This window comes from Ochotona princeps, chromosome 1 (genome assembly GCF_030435755.1).
Source record: "Ochotona princeps isolate mOchPri1 chromosome 1, mOchPri1.hap1, whole genome shotgun sequence".
Lineage (NCBI taxonomy): Eukaryota > Metazoa > Chordata > Mammalia > Lagomorpha > Ochotonidae > Ochotona > Ochotona princeps.
In genome coordinates, this window is record NC_080832.1 from 131,984,568 (window position 1) to 131,996,983 (window position 12,416).

Genomic DNA, 12,416 nt, shown 5'->3' on the forward strand with positions numbered 1-12,416 from the left:
CCCATAAGCTCAACCTCCCCACAAGAAGGGCTTTGGGAGTGCCTCTTGGAGTTCCAAAACACAGTTACTCCCGTTCTAGTGATGAATGTACACAGTCAAACATTATACTCAACTTTTCTTCCATCTTAAAATGGAGCTTCTGCTCTTAGCTCAGACACAAAGGGAGGATGAGCAGGAGGTGGCCTCCTCGCCTTGTCCCTCAGCCTTGCTCCTCAGGGTTCTGCCCCCTCAGTGCTTGTTCTGGGAAAAAGGGTTGCGAGGAATGGAGACCCTCAGGAGAGTTCACCTAGTTCTAGGTGGATGCTAGTAAAAAAATTCATTTCCTGAATGCATTAATTTAAGATGATAAAGTAAGCATTTTCCATAATATTGAGTGATTGTCAATTGCATGGTGAGTGATATAGCAAGTCATTTCATGTACTGCCAGCTACCCATTGATACCATGGAATTCGCTCTATCTCTCTTTCTCCTTCAACTTGATATATTTATTTATTTGAAAGGCAGAGTTTTTTTAAAAAAAAGATTTATTTATTTTTATTACAAAGTCAGATATACAGAGAGGAGGAGAGACAGAGAGCAAGAGCTTCCATCCAATGATTCACTCCCCAAATGAGCGCAATGGCTGGTGCTGTGCCGATCCAAAGCTGGGAACCAGGAACTTCTTCCAGGTCCCCCACGCGGGTGCAGGGTCCCAAAGCTTTGGACCATCCTCTACTGCTTTTCCAGACCACAAGCAGAGAGCTGGATGGGAAGTAGAGCTGCTGGGATTAGAACCGGTGTCCATATGGCATCCTGATGTGTTCAAGGTGAGGACTTTAGCCGCAAGGCCATGCCGCCGGGCCCAAAGGCAGAGTTTTAAATGGAGGAAGAGAAACAATGACATGTCCTATGGAAGACCGAATCATGCCAATTGGAGCTTCAGCTCAGAATGGAGGCCCAGGGCTCTTCGTCCAGATTCTCTAGGCAGCTACCACAGAGCAAGAGACCAGTGCTAGGGCAATGAACAGGCACAGTTGTGCATGGATCCACCTGCCAGTGTTGGGAAGAGACTGACAGTCAATGGTCCTGGTTCTGCTGTGCCCTCCAGGTGCTTTGGAGGAAGGAGCCCCCAGGATGTCACAGGAAAGAAGGTAAGCTGAGCTGAGCAGGTGCAGCCATGTATGGGCCCACATGCCGGTGTCAGGAGGAGATAGTCAGTCGATGGCCCTGGTCCTGCCATGCCATCTAGGTTCTGGGGAGGGAGGAGCCCCCAGGAAGTCCTAAGGAGACAGGTGAGCTGAGCAGGTGCTGTGTGTTCAATGCTGCCAGCTGTGGAGGACAGCACCCAGGATTCAGGTCCTGCCTCTTCCTGCCTGTCCACTGCCTCCTTCTTGGCGCTCTTCTCCATGGCCTTTATCTTCCTCTAGCTGCCCTGCTGCCCACCTGAGCAGCAGCACCTGGCTCAAGGAAACACTTGACCGGCAGTCACTGATGAGGCTTCCCAGGGTCTCGGGAAGCTCTAGCTCACTTTGAGCCCAACACCCAGATCCAGGGTCCACACTGGCACAGCAAGTTACACCTCCTTCTGTGACATGAGCATTCTATTTGTGTGTGGGTTTGAGTCCTGGCTGCTCCACTTCCAATCCAGCTCCCTGCTAACATGCCTGATAAATCAGCTGAGGATGGATCAAGTACCTGGGCCATGGCCATTCTCAAGAGAGCCTAGCATAGAGTTCTAGATGCTGGGCTTCAGCCTGGATCAACCGTGGCTCTTGCCGCCATAGGGGGGGTTATATCAATGGATGGAAGAGATATCTTACTCTTTTGATCAACACTCTTTTTCAAATAAATCTTTAGGAAAAGAAACAAACAAACAAAAAAATCCTGACACCAGCTTCCAGCTAAAGCACACACTGGCATACAGCAGGAGCTGGCTCAAGTAACTGGGGTCCTGATGCCCCATGGGAGACCCAGATCGAATTCCTGGGCCCTGGGTTCAGTTGCAGCACTGTCCCAGACATCACTGGCATTTGGGGAGCACACCAGTAGATGCCAGTCTCTCTCTCTGTCTGTTTGCAACTCCCATAAGTTTTTCTAAAAATATTTTAAAATAACTGCAATTTTAAGTGGAAAAGTGGCACTGGCATGCCTTTGTGTTGCTTGTCCTCAAGTATAAACCTTCTAATCAGAAATGACAAAGGATTCAGTGGTGGACTGCGTGTTGCGCCTCAGTACCTTTCCAGCCTGATCTCTGATGATATTCACCAATAATTAATACATTCTCGCTTTTTATTGATGCAGTAAGAATTGATACTTTAAGTATAGACTGTATAACATTATTCCTTTTGGGCCCGGTGGCGGCGTGGCCTAGCAGCTAACGTCCTCACCTTGAATGCCCCAGGATCCCATATGGGTGCCGGTTCTAATCCTGCCAGCTCCACTTCCCATCCAGCTCCCTGCTTGTGGCTGGGAAAGCAGTCAAGGACAGCCCAAAGCCTTGGGACCCTGTACCCGCGTGGGAGACCCGGAAGAGGTTCCTGGTTCCCAGCTTCGGATTGGCGCGCACTGACCGTTGCGGCTCACTTGGGGAGTGAATCATCGGATAGAAGATCTTTCTCTGTTTCTCCTCCTCTCTGTTCATCTTCCTGTAATAAAATAAATAAATCTTTAAAAAAAAACATTATTCCTTTTATGTTTCCATTCATGGCCCTGCAGTTTATTTAGATGCAGACATGCAAGAGTTTTTCTGTCCCCTGAAGCAATTTCTCTTTTGAATACTTTCAGCCATTCAGCCTCTTTAGAGCAGTAAGTAAGCCAAGGAGATGTAGCATGAAATCACATCCCCTCTCTGAAGCTTTTGTAATTAAGTGAACGTGTGTCATTTAGAAGCCAATAATTCTTGATGGGAGAATTTTCTGGAGGAGATTGCTGAGTTAAAAGCATTGACAGTCTTTCTGAGGAGTGGTCGGATCAGAGGGAGAGCAGGGAAACTCTTTGCAAGAAGCGTGGGTTATTGTTCCTGAGGATGAGAGCAGTGCACATCTTCGTAGCCTGGAAGCTAGGGTCTCAAGTCAACCAGCCATTCTCACCTGGGCAGTGTTGCTCCCTCTCAGTGACCACTTCTGTGAGTAAGAATGCTAACAGCTCATAGGCTTTGAAAGCAATTACACGGGATTACACAGGATTGCACAGCATACAGCCTGTTGGAGCTGTGTGTGATGAAGATCGATGACAACAAAGAAACAACACGCAGGTGCATCTCCATCAGAAGTGGTTCCCAGTGTCTTTCTCCTTACAGAAATGATAGAGATTACTGCGGACTCAGGCTATAGGTGGCCCACTAAGTAGCTAAACATGGGTTTTGATAACACCAAATCATGCCATTTTCCAGAGCGAGGTGTACCTCTGTATGTATTTTTTCAGCATCAGCCGTGTTTAGTGGTAGAGAGAAAAGCAGCCAGGAGTGAAGCCACACCAAACCTTGTTGCCAGAGGAGTGAGAAATGGGACAGCAGAAGCCAGCCATGGCTCACTCCTCTCTGCTCCCCTTGATTTCTCCCTTTCTCAACTCTCCTGCCGTGGGACACACTGCTGAACTTAGTTTTGAATTTAGACCATGAAGTGTGATCCCACACACCAGTTCCATGTTACTGTACTGGTGAGCTGGGGAGCAGAGGGTGGGTCTGTCCGGGGTCAGCAGCCAGCACTGGGCATTGTCCTCTGGCACTGTGCACTCTTGTCCTGGTGCAGGTGCTACCTCACAAAGATGACAGCTTCACCCTGGGGAAGACACAGGATGTGATCATAGGGAGCAGGCAGAGGACGGCCCAAGCTCCCCTCTACCCTGGGCACCCAGGACAAGCAGCTACAGGCTTGCCTCTGAAACAGATGCACACTTATCCCTCCATTCCCCAAGCCCACAGATCAGACAGCTGCCGTGGGATGTCAGGACAGGCATCGGGCCAGCTAGGGACCCCCAGAAAATCAGACGAGAACCTAAAAGTCAGCCCAGGGCCTTTCTCTGTATCACACCCCCATCATTTCCCAGAATGCCTGTTGGGTGGATCCCATGCCCCATCTCCCTCTACCCCAGCTACTGCCTTAGCTTTATAACTTTGTTTCCATCTATCTTGATGGATTTACTGAAAAGACAGAGTTACTGAGAGGGGGAGAAACAGAGAGATCTTCCATCTGCTGGCTCACTCCCCAAATGGTCACAGCAGCAAGCACTGGAGCTATAGCCAGGAGTTCCCTTCAAGTGTCCCATGTGGGTGCAGGGGCCCAAGCACTTGGACCATCTTCAGGTGCCAACCCAGTGCATTGGGAATTGGAACAGCCAGCCTGCAGCTTAGCACACTGCACTGCAGTTCCCCGACTCCAATCCACCTTTGCAAATGGCTTCCTTATTCCCTCTCATCACCATACTCACAACCTGCTCCACCCAGGGGACACCATCTCTGACTACTCCATCACCACCCTTCCATGAAGCCAGCAGCATCTTCTTTGCTGCTCAGTGCTCTATGTACCTGCTGATACCCAGAGCCGGGGTCTGCTTGGGAATTCATTCTCTTCTGTGGCCGCTCTGTGCCATGGATGAAATCAGGATTTCCAAGCGTGTCAGAGTCCAAGTGGGAGAAAGCAGCAGTCATTGTAGGCAGCACCGCTGGCTAGAGAGCCTCTGGTTTGAGTCCCTGAGAGGACAGTCCTTCCTTCCTAAGAGGCAAGACCGCCTGGCACAACTGTTGCTTGCAGGGGTTCGCGCCTGCTTGCCTGCTAGGGCGAGGATTCCAGCTGCCACTCAGGTGAGTCCTAGGCTGGGGATGGGTTCAGCCTGGGTCTGGCAAGGGAGCCCTGCCTAGGAGAAGTTGGGATGTGGTGTGCTTAGACTCCTAGTGTGGGAACACCTCCATTCATGGCTCAAGGAGAGTTAGATGCAGGCCACAACAACCCTGGGGACAGTGGCAATGCACATGTTCATTGCAGCACCAAACATGGACATCACCAAACATGGGGATATGAATGGCAGGGGCTTGGGCAGAGGCAGCAAACATTGGTAAAGGCGCAATCCTGGAGACATATGAAAAATGAAATAACACAGGAAACTCACTCCAGGAAGTGCAAGAGGCATGAATGAATCCCAACAAGGCACGGCATGGCAGCTGGTGCATGCTGGAACAACTGGTGGGAAGGCCCGGTCTTGCCCTCTGGGAGTTCCTGCTCCAGCTGAGGAAAGCTCCTGGTCCACAGTCAGGATGGCACCAGCTCTGACACCAGCAGCAGCAGCAGAGAAGAGCTGGCATTAGGGGGACCATCACAGAGGAGGGGCACCTGCAGCTGGTGGGGAACTGGGACAGTGCGCAAAGTTCCCCATAGGCATCACTTTCACAGACAGGCAGATTGAGGCTCGGATGCTCACGACATTGCTGCTGGTGAGCTCGCTGGTGTGTGAGTCTGAAACCTGTCCTAGATGGACTTCATTGTCTACTCCTGGCCTTAGATACAGAGAGCCTAGCACCAATAAGCACTCTGCAAAAGCTGAAGCTCTGACTGCTAACCTAGTGAGCATTAATCATTACTAGTCCTCTCCCAGTTCTGTCTCGCTGATTTTCGTGCCCAATTATCTTTTGGTAGTTTCCCATAAATTCCCTGAAATTCTTTCATGCAGATAAGATATATCTCTTTTTTTGGACAAAAGCAATAATTTATTGATAATGGCAATGAATGATATGTTGATAGTCTTTGGCGAGAATCAAGCAATTATCTAGGTGCTGTAGATCTGATTGCAATATGTCTTCCAGTGTCTTTTGTGATTTAATGACTTTCTCCTTTCTTGCCAGCTACTCATTTGAAATCACTCCTATTTGTTGCCTGGACTGGGGTGCCAATAAAAGTAAAACATGAAATTCTTATTGTTTCTTCTTTACCTAGATTGTACGAACAAATATAGGAACATTCTGCACATTCTGAAACTTAACAAGGCCATCTTCTTCAATGTCATCCTCTGGCAGTTCCAGAGCTTGCTAGTTTCCTCCTTTCTGCCTCTTCAAAATCCATAGATGGCGGCAGGTTGATTAAAATTTTTAAGTATTTATGACCCTGGCCATCATCTAGTCCTTGAAATTTCATGGGATAAATTGTAACAGGTTGTAACAGGTTGCAGTAGTTCGTCACAGTTAGCTTCTAAAAAGGCTAGGTCTTTTCGTAAGCAACTGTCAAAATCATGCTCATCCCTTTCATTAAGACATTCATGACCAGCTTTGTTAATAAAAGCCATCAAATCCATGTAGCCTTTTGGGGTATCCATGTCCTTGTTGCTCCCAGGATCATTTTGGCAATGCTGTTTGATTTTTTCTTTTCCTTAGCTCCACAGCATCTGCTCCTTGGTGTTGATTAAATCTCACTTTGTTGAAAAAAAAATGTAGGTGTGGCTGATATCTTGTTGAAGACAGCTGTTCCCTGGCAATGACGGACATCTACTTCCAAGAAAGCAGCCTGGGGATAATTACTACTCATAGAACTGAATGCTGGGGCAATCCTCAAACATGGTCCATACCCTCATATGGTGAATTTGACCACGACAAGTCTGGACGCCTAGTGGATCAGCGGATCAGCTCTTGCTGGAAAGCCCATTTTCTCTGGACTGGCTTCACATTCACCATCCTCAGAGAGCCCGGAAGGGTCACCCACTGTGCTACTGTTGTGCCGGATTTGGGGGTTCCCAAAAAATCATCGAGTCTGAAGTCAGTGCTAACACATAAAGGACAGTTTATTCAGGTTAACCGAGGATTTCCAGCTACCACCTCCCAGCCCAGCAGGGCTGGGCAGAGGAGGGGCAGCTGCAGCCAAGGCTGCAGTAGCAACAGCAGGGCGGAAAAAGAGAATGAGAGAGAGCCAGAGCCCCTGGTTGAACAGCACACGGTTCTTATGCATTTCAGGCCAATAATTATACAGTCATGATTGGTCAGTTTAACTGTTAACTTTCAAAAAGAGCTAGTTGGCAGGCTTCTATTGGTGGGTTTGAAGCAAGCAACTTTCAAAAAGCACAAACTGATAAGCTATAGGGCAGTGAATCTTATCTAACACCAGGTACTTCCTTCCTGAGGAGTGCTCTGCCTAGGTGACCTGCCAGGTGTCCTGTCAGGTGTCAGGTAGGCCTGGAGTTCACACAGCCCCCAGCCAAGCAGGTAAGGCAGAAATCACAAAAGCAGAAAACATCTAGATTCTTCACCACTAGCTTGGAAATTGAAGGCAGAGAGACCATGAAAGAGATACGTGGGTCGGGGGAGTGGGAGTGTGATGCGGAGTGGGAATGCGATGGGGTCCCGAGGTTTGGCCAGAGGTGGTGGTGGGGGAGGCCTTGCCCCCAGGTTCTCAATGTAGAGTCACACCACAATGGAGCCTAGCAGCCAAGGGGACAGGACAGGGCCAGGTAACACAGAGCTCCTAAATAGTTGAGAAGAATAGTTAAGTACACTCTCATCCGCATTCACGTATTAGGTTGAGTCTTCATTATAGGAAATGCTTGGGACCAGAATTCTTTGTTTTTTTAACTTGTTTTATTCAGATCTGGGATTATTTGCATATTACAAGTATTTTGCAAATGAACCCAAGTCTAAATATGAATTTCATGTGTTTCATATACACCACATTTACCCTTAAAGAATTTCATTCACTGTTTTACAACTTCTGTCCATGAAACAAAACTTTGTGGTGCGAAAATTTTCCATGTGTAACATGACATTAGCATGCAAAACATTTCAGAGTTTGGAGTATGTTGGATTTAGGGCTTTCAGATTATGCAGAAAGAGCGAGCGAGCAGATTTCCGGTTTTTCATATGTACAATTTGAAGCACATCATAATACTTCATAGCATTTATCCCTCCCTCCTCCTTTCTTCCTTTTATTTTAATTTTTGCAATAACATACATTCAATTTATAGTCACAGGCTTAATCCTCCACTGTAGAAGGACATTCAGAATCTTTGCTATTGAGGGAGACAGTGCCAGTTGAATCTCCTCTGAAAGGCCAGGGAAGGAGATGGATAAACTGGAAACCCCTGGGTCACAGATTTAGATAAAGGACCTGCTAGAGGAACAAGTTGTGTATTGGGAGACTGTCCCTTGCTGTTGAAATGTAAATGGCTCAAGCCCTCTCTCTGGATGCCTACTTGACAACCTTTTCTTAAAAATCTGATGCTGTTAATAAACTTTGGCAATTGACCATCAGTCAGTAGTCCACACGTGTGTTATTACTGGCTTGTTGCACCAAGTCCATGACTACAGGACAGTGGACACTCCACTAAACACAGACTTCAACAAGCTGAAAGCAGAAGTACCTCTGCTCTTCAAAAGTGCAGGCAAGGACTATGAATAATGACAGAATCTCAAGAGACCAGTGTATTTTATTCTACCAATACTATAATATGGTGTCTTCTCCAAACCTTCTCACCAGCATTTGTAATCCTTTGAAGTGAATAATAGTCAATCTACCCAGGGTGAGGTTTGCATTTCCATTTCCCTGACAGCTGGTGGTTTTGAGAAATTTTTCATGTGTCTGTTGGCAGTTTGTGTTTCACATCCTTTGAAAATGACCTGTCCATAACATGATCCCATTTCTACTCTGGATTGCTTGCTTTTTTGCTGTTTCTTTTATATCCTGGATAGTAATCCTTTATCAGTTGCACAGTTTGTAAATAATTTCTCCCAGTCTGTTGGGTCCTCTTCATTTGCCTGAGTATTTCCTTTGCTGTGCAGAAGTTCCTTAGCTTCAGGGAATCTCAATTGTCTGTTTTTGGCGTTATTGCCTATGCTCTGGGGACTGGACTCTAGTCGCCATTCATGGGAGTCCCAGGCTGGGGACACTTTTGGGGGTGGGGAGGCCTGTGAGCAGGTTCCAGTGTCCCACTTACCTCATTCCCCCTACCACACCCACACAGTTTCTCTGTGCCATGTATTCTTCCTTAGTGTGGCTTGTTGATTCAGTCATGGCATCTACTGTGTCAGGTGAGTTCTTATTATTTCAGACAAGTTTCAGGAGTGATTCTTCCACAGGCAGGCAGGACTCTCCCTGAAGTGGGTTCTGTGTGTATTCTTGTCTACACACCTCCTCATTCCTCCTCCCATCAATCCTGGTAACTTTCTGTTGACAAGAAGCTTAACTGGAAAGTCCCAGAACTCTCCACTAAGTCCTCAGTGGCTCCGTGGAGAGCCACTGCAGAGGAGAGGGGAGGGATGGGGGCAGATGCACAGGCTGCACTCAGGACCAATGGGTGTCTCCCAGGTGGAGTGGGCTCAGCAGCAGGTCATTGCTTAGAAACCTACTCTGCTGACCTTCACACCTCAATGTGATACAGACACACTCAACTGAGGGTGGGAGAGCTTGGAGTGGGTGGGAGATGTGCAATGGCCAAGGAAGGCAGCATGCTGTTGCTTGACCCATGTTCAGGGAATTTCTCTCAACCTCTCTCAGATTAGTGGAGGAATAGGATCAGCCTCGGAGCCAATCCACAGCAAGTCATACTGGTGGAAGCCATCAACTCAGAATCCAACTGCCAATGTTTCATGCTGCACATGCTAAAATTGATACCTACAACATGTGACCCAGAAAATTAGACCTTGCAAAATTAATGAACAAAAAGCAGCTCCTTATAAATAATAATAAAACTGGCCAACAAATTAAATATCTGCAGCAGAAATTTTATGAAAAACATTGATTTAGATAAAAAAATAATTTCAGAGAATGAAATGTGGCAATAATTGAAGACAGTTAAACAGCGTTTTATAGAAAATTGAGCAGGAAAATAAGTTGGATAATAGTTTGCTTTGAGAAACATATTTTCAATGAATATTCCTCCATTAAGTTATAATTCTTATTCAAATATTTGTAATCAAAACCTTGAGTGGAGGAACCCAGGGGAGGGAAAGGAGAAAGGCAGTTCCTGGGGCAGAGTAGATGGTTTGGCCTTGTGACCAAGCCTGAAGCAATGCTGTGTACTTAGCTAATGGTTGCACAGCCATTGTTTACTTATCTGAGACCCTCTGGCCTGCATGTCAACAAACTCCCATCAGAATATTCTTCTGGTACACATCTATCCCACTTTGTTCCTGGTTCAGGCAGAGCAGAACAACAGCTCCCAACTTCAACCTAATGCCGTTCCCTGTACGATGATGCTCATTCACAACAGGAAGTGATGCACATCTGTCAGCTGGGATTTCAATCACACACACATGATCTGGATACCTGTGGGGAGCGGCCCAGTAACCAACGCCTGACAATGGATTACTATGGAGCAGGTATTCTGGTGTGAAAATTCAAGTTTTTAAAGTATTGGGAAAACGAATATGTCTTTTAGACTCTTCATTATATTTAAACGTAAAATAATATTCTTGAAGCTTTCCAAATTTTATTTGTAAGGCAGAGAAACAGAGTTCAGGCACTGTTTACTCTCCCGACCACAAAGGCTGGGGATGGGCCAGACTGAAGCCAGGAGCCTGGAACTCCATCAGGGTCTCCCACTTGTGCATGGTCCCAAGTCCTCAACTGTTTTCTCAGGTACTTTAGAAAAAAGCTAGATTGGAAATGGAGCATCCAGGGATCAAATTGCTGCTTATATGGGATGTCAGCGCCCCAATGGCTTAACCTACTAACCATAACACCAGCTATTGAGATAACATATTACTTAATGTACTTTATAGGCAAAGGCATAATAGCAAACCAGGAGATCAACAAAAATGTAAAAGATAAAAGTGCACAGTCCAGACTAAAGATCAGCAAGGACTATAAACAATAATCAAATGAAAAGATGCTCACCTTCACGCATGTTTCAAATAGTCTGAGAATTTATACCACGTTATGTTTCACTTTGCACATGGTAAAAGTGATGTAGCATGTAATTCCTATCAATCTGTTTGACAAATACTTAAAGTTTCCACAAAACACTGTTCTCATAGCAAAAATACAAATGAGCATTTCTATTTTTCTTTACAGAGAGAATGAAAAACATAGATCTTCAGTCACTTGTTCAATTCCCAAATGGTTGTAACAGCCAGAGCTGAGCTGAGCTGAAGCCAGGAGGCAGGAGCCTCCTTCAGGTCTATCTTGTAAGGTACAGGGGCCCAAGGACTTGGGGTGTGCTCTGCTGCCCTCCCAGGACACAAGCAAGGAGCTGGATCAGAAATGAAACAGCCAGGACATGAACTGGTTCCTATGTGGGGTGGTGAGGTAGAGGATTAAGCTGTTGAGCCAGCACACTGGCCCCAATCTTTTTTTTATTTTAGCTCCAACATGTATGAAGAGGAGTGTATCTGAAGCTCCTCAGAAGTCTTGGCAGATACATGGCATTGTTCTGTGCTCACCTACCTCCTCTCCCAAGATCTGTGAGTCCCTGGAAGGCCCCTGGACCTCCAGCCTTGGACTCTGTCAATCATACTACAAACATGTGCCTATGTTTCTTCAAAGAAAAGAAATCAAAAGCTTCAAAAAAGACTGACGCCAAAGACTCGCATTTCCTTTACAAAATGTGTTTTCTTCCAAAAAAATGTATGGATCTGGGTAGCTACATCAACAGCATTGCAAGCCAGTTAGTATCCACATGCAAAGCAAGCAGGTGTCCCTGGGACTCACACACCTGCTCTGTGAGCCAGCCCCAGCCCGTCTTCCCCTGGAAGGCTGAGAAGATCAGCAAGGATACTCATGACCACTTCACAGATATGTTCTCAGGATCGGACAGACTGATGTGGCTGCATGGCTGCTGTCCATCTTGGAGCAGATATCCCTGGGACTCACGTACCTGCTGTGGGAGCCAGCCCCAGCTTGGTCTCCCTGTAAGGCTGATAAAATCGGCTAGGATACTCATGCATTATGTGACCACTTTACAGATGCTTTCTCAGGATGGGACAGATTGCTCTGGCTGCAAGTCTGCTAGTTGCCTTGGAGCAGACGTCCTTGGGACTCATGCCTCTGCTCTGGGAGCCAGCCCCAGTCCATCCTCCCTGGAAGGTTGAGAAGATCATGGCCACTTCATGGATGCTTTCTCAGGACAGGACGGATGGGTGTGGCTGCATGGATGCTACCCACCTTGGAGCGATCGGTCCCACAGAACGTGGCCTTACCCTCAGGAAGGTGACTGGCCCAGGTAAGATGAATAGTAAGTCCTTGAATGTCTTTGTTCACATAGCTCCAGCTGGATCTCCCATCCATTCGTCGTGTGGGAGATGTCAGGATTTCATCCCTTGATGCCTAACATTCCTTCGCATATGCACACTGTTGTGTTTTCCAGTCATCAGTCAAAGAACTTTTGGTTGATTCCACGTTGGCAGTTGTGGTTTGGGCTGCAGTGACCATGGGGCTTCAGGTACCACTTCCACGTGCTGACTTCATTTGTCAAGTAGGTGACAGCCGGGACAAGGAGGTCTGCTTTTAGTTCTTTGAGGAGCCTCT

The 12,416-nt window shown here is 46.9% G+C and overlaps 1 pseudogene; it reads right to left on the reverse strand.

Annotated features, from left to right (window-relative positions):
- Positions 1-5,789: 5,789 nt before the first annotated feature.
- On the reverse strand, positions 5,790-12,176 carry LOC101532833 (thioredoxin-like protein 1; annotated as a pseudogene).
- Between the last annotated feature and the right edge of the window lie 240 nt (positions 12,177-12,416).